This window comes from Cetorhinus maximus, chromosome 28 (genome assembly GCF_964194155.1).
Source record: "Cetorhinus maximus chromosome 28, sCetMax3.hap1.1, whole genome shotgun sequence".
In the NCBI taxonomy this organism is placed as follows: Eukaryota; Metazoa; Chordata; class Chondrichthyes; order Lamniformes; family Cetorhinidae; genus Cetorhinus; species Cetorhinus maximus.
The window spans coordinates 4,273,286-4,281,091 of record NC_135906.1 but is presented as its reverse complement, the minus strand read 5'-3'; the positions used below and the strand labels follow the sequence as shown (position 1 = coordinate 4,281,091).

The following is a 7,806-nucleotide window of genomic DNA, read 5'->3' as shown; positions in this document are numbered from 1 at the left end:
CGGTGCCGCTCTGGCACTTCATCATCCGAAGAGCTGCTGCCCTTGTCATCCGTGTCGGATGGGAGACGCCTCTTGCCGCTTCTCTGGGAAACGCCTTTGCTTCTTCTTCGCTCCCTCTTACTTTTCTTGTTCTTCACCGTCCGCCACTCCCCCTGCTGCTTTTTCACTGCTGCCTCCTCCTCCATTGATTCGCTGTCCTGAGGGCTGGAAGGTTCAGGGGGTAGTGCTGTTGATTGGCTCTCTGTTGCCTCAATCTCTTTCTCCACCTTGTCTCTCTCTGTGTCCTCCTTTGTCCCGTTGAGCTCCCTGGGGGCCCTGGTGGTTGGAGTGACACGGAACCTTTCTTCTGCTTCCCCCTGGTCGGCTTTGGCTGCCTGTGCGTAAGTACGGCAGCGTTTGGGGCAGGTCCTGTAGAGGTGACTTGCCTCGCCACACAGGTTGCAGCACTTGGCCTGTTTGCAGTCTTTTGTCTGGTGCCCTTCCTGTTTGCAGATCTTGCAGAGGGAGGCGCTGCAGTTGGCCGCCACATGGCCAGCCTTGCCGCATGAGCGACAATGCTTGGGTTGCCCAGCGTAGACCAGGTAGCCCCGGTTTCCCCCGATTGCGAAACTGGAAGGAGGGTGGAAAATGGCTCCCTTACCATCGGTCTTTAGCGTGACCTTAAACAGGCGTTTGCCTGTCCAGATCCCCAAGTCGTCTCGAATCTCGGTGCCGCTCCCCACCTTATCGAAGTACCTGGTGAGGAAGGTGACCACGTCGGCGACAGGGACGAAGGGGTTGTACACATGCACCATCACCTCACGTTCCCGTTGCAATGGCAGAGAGAAGTGCGGCTCCGCCGTCAGGATCTTCATCTCCGGCAGGTCTCTCTTCTCCTCGAACACCCTCAGGAGCCGGACGCAGTCTGCCACTTGCTTGAACGTCACGTCGAAATAACCACCTTTGCGGGAGTCGTGCAGGGTGAAGATCTCCGTAGCTTGGAAGCCGCACGCCTTCAACAGGATCCTCCTGGTGAAGAAGCCCCGATCCATAGGGGATCCTCCTTCGCTGTGGTTCACCGTGACTCGGACGGTGATAGGTAACCCACGGTATAGATTTGGATTGCGATTGGTTATCGCCCTTCCATCCCGACCTTGCCTTGGCAGGACCATGGTGTCGCCCCTGCAACACTTGATGTTAGCCAAAAGGCCGAGAAGCGATGAGAAAGAAAGAAAGTTGTGTTTTGAAAGATGTGCATGTTGAAAAGTAAAGAAAGCAGATGTTTGTAAGAAAACTATTTTTAGCATTGAAAATCCCCTGGAAAGGGGTGGTGCACCATTCCCAGAGATACTGCAATACCAGGTCGATGCGTGGAGTGGACGGAGCAAGCCCCTATTCCATCTCCCTGCTCCAAAAATCAATTTAATATATGGTCCCCAGATAAGGGACGTATCAGATATTAAACTGATAAGAACAGATTTTTTTTTTTTTTTGTAAAAATATACTTTATTCATAAAAAATCTTCAATCACATTCAAAGCCATTTCAAAAACAACATTACAAGGGTACAATCCAGGTTAAACTTTTACAAAATGTATCACCAGGTGCATCAGTACAAACAATATTACAATCATTTACAGCCTTTCATTTTGATCTGTACAGCCCGAGGGGCTCTAAACAGTTCCCAGTCTCTCGGTGCGCTGTGGTAGAAAGGTCTTAGACAGCGACCCTTCCCCATTGCGCCTTTGCGGCAGCTGCCCCAAGCTTTAGTGCGTCCCTCAGCACGTAGTCCTGGACTTTGGATTGTGCCAGTCCGCAACAATCGGTCGGGGACAACTCTTTGTGCTGGAAGACCAACAAGTTTCGGGCAGACCAAAGCGCCTCTTTCACCGAGTTGATGATCCTCCAGCTGCAGTCGATGTTTGTCTCGGTGTGTGTCCCTGGGAACAGCCCGTAGAGCACAGAGTCCTGTGTCACAGAACTGCTCGGGATGAACCTCGACAGCAACCACTGCATCTCTCTCCAGACTTTCTTTGCAAAGGCACAATCCACAAGGAGGTGAACAACGGTCTCTTCCCCACCACAGCCACCTCGAGGGCAACGTGCAGAGGGGGTGAGACTCCTGGCGTGTAGGAAGGATCTGACGGGGAGGGCCTTTCTCACCACCAGCCAAGCTACGTCTTGGTGCTTGTTGGAAAGTTCTGGCGATGAGGCATTCTGCCAAATGACTTTGACAGTCTGCTCGGGGAACCATCCCACAGGGTCCACCCTCTCCTTTTCCCTCAGGGCCTCTAGGACGTTACGTGCTGACCACTGCCTGATGGACTTGTGGTCAAAGGTGTTTTTCTGCATAAATTTTTCCACCAGGGACAGGTGGTACGGCACGGTCCAACTACTTGGAGCGTTCCGCGGCAGCGTGGCCAGACCCATCCTTCGCAACACCGGGGACAGGTAGAACCTCAGCACGTAGTGACACTTGGTGTTTGCGTACTGAGGGTCTACGCACCGCTTGATGCAGCCACACACAAAGGTGGCCATCAGTATGAGGGCGATGTTGGGCACGTTTTTTCCCCCTTTATCTAGAGGCTTGTACATCGCGTCCCTGCAGACACGATCCATTTTCGACCTCCAGATAAAGCGGAAGATGGCTCGAGTGATCGCCATCGCGCAGGAGTGTGGAATGGGCCAGACCTGCGCCACGTACAGCAACAGCGAGAGTACCTCACACCTGATGACCAGGTTCTTACCCGCAATGGAGAGGGAGCGTCGCTCCCACATGCCCAGTTTCCTTTTCACCATAGCCACTCGCTCCTTCCAGTTTCTAACGCATGCCCCGGTCCCTCCGAACCATATCCCCAGCACCTTCAGGCCGTCAGCCCTGACAGTGAAGGGGACAAAGGATCGGTCAGCCCAGTTCCCAAAGAACATGGCCTCGCTCTTCCCACGATTTACCTTGGCTCCCGAGGCCAGTTCGAACTGGTCGCAGACGTGCATCAGTATGCGCACCGACAGCGGATCCGAGCAGAAGACGGCGACGTCGTCCATGTACAGGGAGGCTTTTACCTGAGTGCCTCCACTGCCTGGGATCGTCACTCCTCTTATGCCCGGATCCTTCCTGATGGACTCGGCAAAGGGTTCTATGCAGCACACGAAAAGGACAGGCGAGAGAGGACAGCCCTGCCTGACTCCAGATTTAATCGGAAAGCTATCTGTTTCCCACCCATTGATTGAGACTGCGCTACTGATGTTAGTGTAGAGCAGTTGGATCCAATTTCGAATTCCCTCCCCAAAGCCCATTTTGGAGAGCACATCCCCCATGTAGGTGTGCGATATTCTGTCAAAGGCCTTCTCCTGATCCAAGCTGATGAGGCAGGTATCCACACCCCTGTCCTGTACATAGGCAATCGTATCCCTGAGCAGCGCCAGGCTGTCAGAGATCTTCCTGCCTGGCACAGAGCAGGTCTGGTCAGGGTGAATCACCAATTCCAGAGCGGATTTGACCCGGTTGGCGATGACCTTGGACAGAATCTTATAGTCCACATTCAACAGTGAAATGGGTCGCCAATTTCTAATTTCCTCCCTTTCCCCCTTGTGCTTGTAGATGAGGGTGATGATGCCTTTCCTCATGGATTCTGACATGCTGCCGGCCAGGAGCATACTCTCGTACACTTCTAGCAGGTCTGGGCCGATCAAGTCCCACAGAGCCGAATACAACTCCGCCGGCAGGCCGTCGCTTCCGGGGGTTTTACTCTTCTCGAAGGACTCGAGGGCCTTAGTCAGTTCGTCAGGAGTTAGCGGTTTGTCTAGGCTCTCCCGCGTACTGTGGTCTAAGACCTCCGTGATAGAGGACAGGAAGGACTGGGAGGCCGTGCTGTCCGTGGGCTTCACGTCATACAGTCCGGCATAAAAGGATTTGCTGATCCTCAGAATGTCGGACCGTGATGACTTTACTGAGCCGTCTTCTTCCTTCAGGCTGCTGATCACAGAGCGCTCTCTGTGTACCTTTTGGAAGAAGAAACGTGAGCACGTCTCATCCTGCTCCACGGAGCGGACCCTGGAACGGAAGATGATCTTGGAGGCCTCCGAGGCAAAGTGCGAGGCTTGCTGGCCCTTCACCTCTTGGAGCTCCTCCTTGACATCGACCCCCATCGACTGCAGCCGGAGCAGATTCTGCATCTTTTTCTGGAGTCGGGACATTTCCCTCTGTTCCTTTCTAGCTTTCTGGGTGCCTTTGAGGATGAAGAACCTCTTGATGCTTCCCTTGATCACTTCCCACCAGTGTGTCAGGGACTCAAAGAGGGGTTTCACGGTTCTCCAACCTTTGTAATCCCTCTTGAGCTCCTCAATGTTCTCTGGGGTCAGCAGTTGCACATTTAGCTTCCATGCCCCCCTGCCCACCCTCAGGTCTTCCTCCAAGTGGCAGTCCGCCAGTAGGAGGCAGTGGTCAGAGAAGAACACCGGCTTGACCTCGGTGGATCTGACTGTGAATGCACGGGACACAAACAGGAAGTCTATCCTGGAACGAATGGACCCGTCTGGCCGCGAACAGGTGTATCTACGCTGCGCTCCGTCTGCAGGGTTGCTGAAGACGTCGTGCAGCTTGGCATCCTTAACTGTTTCCATCAGGGATCTGGACGTAGCGTCCAATCTGCTTCCGGCCCTGCCGGATCGTACAGCCGCATCGATGATGCAGTTGAAGTCCCCGCCCAGAATGACCGGCCTGGAGGTCGCCAGCAGCAGTGGGAGCTGCTGAAAAACCTCCAGCCGCTCAGCCCCTTGTGCCGGGCCATACACGTTAATTAACCGGAGTGGAGCGTTCTTGTACATTACGTCTGCTACGAGGAGGCGCCCGCCCACCACCTCCATAACCTCGGAGACGGTGAAGTTGCCTCCCCGCAGCAGAATACCCAGGCCGGAGGAACGAGAGTCGTTTCCGCCCGACCAGATCGATGGCCCTTGGGACCACCATCGTGACCATTGCCTGTAGGAGCTGAGGTGCGGTATCGCACACTCCTGCAGAAACAACAGGTCAGCTTTGACCTTGGCTAGGTAGTCCAAGGTCGCAACACATCGCGTAGTAGATTTAATGCTACGCACATTTATGGATACAATCTTTAAACCCATTTTAAAGCATTTATTCTCCTACCAAACCCACTGTCTCTGAGAGTCCCAGACCTTTAGTCTGCTCCTTCATCCCCGTAGTGAGCTCAAATTCCTTCACTTTGGATGGGCTGAGGTAGATCTCCTTGGCCGTGTTCTGCTCCGGTGGCATCTGGAGGTTCACGTAGAGAGCGGGTTTTGAGATGACCTTTGCTGGAGAAGCTTCTCCAAAACTCACCCCCTCTGGGGTGTTGCTGTCCCCGGCTTCCTGGAGCTGGGGTGCGATGATTGCCTCACTGCTCCCAGATTCCAGGGGCTGTGGTGCACTGGCCTCCTCAGGTTGCAGGCAAAGTTGGGGTGCGCTGGTCTCATTGTTGTCTCCAATTTCCTGGAGCTCGGGTGTCTCGTCCTCCAACGCCCTGGAGCTTTGCCGCCTCTTCTGTCGGTGCCGCCCTGGCACTTCATCATCCGAAGAGCTGCTGCCCTTGTCATCCGTGTCGGATGGGAGACGCCTCTTGCCGCTTCTCTGGGAAACGCCTTTGCTTCTTCTTCGCTCCCTCTTACTTTTCTTGTTCTTCACCGTCCGCCACTCCCCCTGCTGCTTTTCCACTGCTGCCTCCTCCTCCATTGATTCGCTGTCCTGAGGACTGGGAGGTTCAGGGGGTAGTGCTGTTGATTGGCTCTCTGTTGCCTCAATCTCTTTCTCCACCTTGTCTCTCTCTGTGTCCTCCTTTGTCCCGTTGAGCTCCCTGGGGGCCTTGGTGGTTGGAGTGACACGGAACATTTCTTCTGCTTCCCCCTGGTCGGCTTTGGCTGCCTGTGCGTAAGTACGGCAGCGTTTGGGGCAGGTCCTGTAGAGGTGACTTGCCTCGCCACACAGGTTGCAGCACTTGGCCTGTTTGCAGTTTTTTGTCTGGTGCCCTTCCTGTTTGCAGATCTTGCAGAGGGAGGCGCTGCACTTGGCCGCCACATGACCAGCCTTGCCGCATGAGCGACAATGCTTGGGTTGCCCAGCGTAGACCAGGTAGCCCCGGTTTCCCCCGATGGCGAAACTGGAGGGAGGGTGGAAAATGGCTCCCTTACCATCGGTCTTTAGCGTGACCTTAAACAGGCGTTTGCCTGTCCAGATCCCCAAGTCGTCTCGAATCTCGGTGCCGCTCCCCACCTTATCGAAGTACCTGGTGAGGAAGGTGACCACGTCGGCGACAGGGACGAAGGGGTTGTACACGTGCACCATCACCTCACGTTCCCGTTGCAACGGCAGAGAGAAGTGCGGCTCCGCCGTCAGGATCTTCATCTCCGGCAGGTCTCTCTTCTCCTCGAACACCCTCAGGAGCCGGACGCAGTCTGCCACCCGCTTGAACGTGACGTCAAAATAACCGCCTTTGCGGGAGTCGTGCAGGGTGAAGATCTCCGTAGCTTGGAAGCCGCACGCCTTCAACAGGATCCTCCTGGTGAAGAAGCCCCGATCCATAGGCGATCCTCCTTCGCTGTGGTTCACCGTGACTCGGACGGTGATAGGTAACCCACGGTATGGATTTGGATTGCGATTGGTTATCGCCCTTCCATCCCGACCTTGCCATGGCAGGACCATGGTGTCGCCCCTGCAACACTTGATGTTAGCCAAAAGGCCGAGAAGCGATGAGAAAGAAAGAAAGTTGTGTTTTGAAAGATGTGCATGTTGAAAAGTAAAGAAAGCAGATGTTTGTAAGAAAACTATTTTTAGCATTGAAAATCCCCTGGAAAGGGGTGGTGCACCATTCCCAGAGATACTGCAATACCGGGTCGATGCGTGGAGTGGACGGAGCAAGCCCCTATTCCATCTCCCTGCTCCAAAAATCAATTTAATATATGGTCCCCAGATAAGGGATGTATCAGATATTAAACTGATAAGAACAGATTTTTTTTTTTTTTTTTTGTAAAAATATACTTTATTCATAAAATATCTTCAATCACATTCCAAACCATTTCAAAAACAACATTACAAGGGTACAATCCAGGTTAAACTTTTACAAAATGTATCACCAGGTGCATCAGTACAAACAATATTACAATCATTTACAGCCTTTCATTTTGATCTGTACAGCCCGAGGGGCTCTAAACAGTTCCCAGTCTCTCGGTGCGCTGTGGTAGAAAGGTCTTAGACAGCGACCCTTCCCCATTGCGCCTTTGCGGCAGCTGCCCCAAGCTTTAGTGCGTCCCTCAGCACGTAGTCCTGGACTTTGGATTGTGCCAGTCCGCAACAATCGGTCGGGGACAACTCTTTGTGCTGGAAGACCAACAAGTTTCGGGCAGACCAAAGCGCCTCTTTCACCGAGTTGATGATCCTCCAGCTGCAGTCGATGTTTGTCTCGGTGTGTGTCCCTGGGAACAGCCCGTAGAGCACAGAGTCCTGTGTCACAGAACTGCTCGGGATGAACCTCGACAGCAACCACTGCATCTCTCTCCAGACTTTCTTTGCAAAGGCACAATCCACAAGGAGGTGAACAACGGTCTCTTCCCCACCACAGCCACCTCGAGGGCAACGTGCAGAGGGGGTGAGACTCCTGGCGTGTAGGAAGGATCTGACGGGGAGGGCCTTTCTCACCACCAGCCAAGCTACGTCTTGGTGCTTGTTGGAAAGTTCTGGCGATGAGGCATTCTGCCAAATGACTTTGACAGTCTGCTCGGGGAACCATCCCACAGGGTCCACCCTCTCCTTTTCCCTCAGGGCCTCTAGGACGTTACG

At 53.9% G+C, this 7,806-nt stretch overlaps 2 pseudogenes; both read right to left on the bottom strand.

Annotated features, from left to right (window-relative positions):
* Positions 1-1,304: 1,304 nt before the first annotated feature.
* On the bottom strand, positions 1,305-1,482 carry LOC144669129 (U2 spliceosomal RNA; annotated as a pseudogene).
* Positions 1,483-6,825: 5,343 nt separating this feature from the next.
* Positions 6,826-7,006, bottom strand: LOC144669138 (U2 spliceosomal RNA; annotated as a pseudogene).
* Positions 7,007-7,806: the final 800 nt, after the last annotated feature.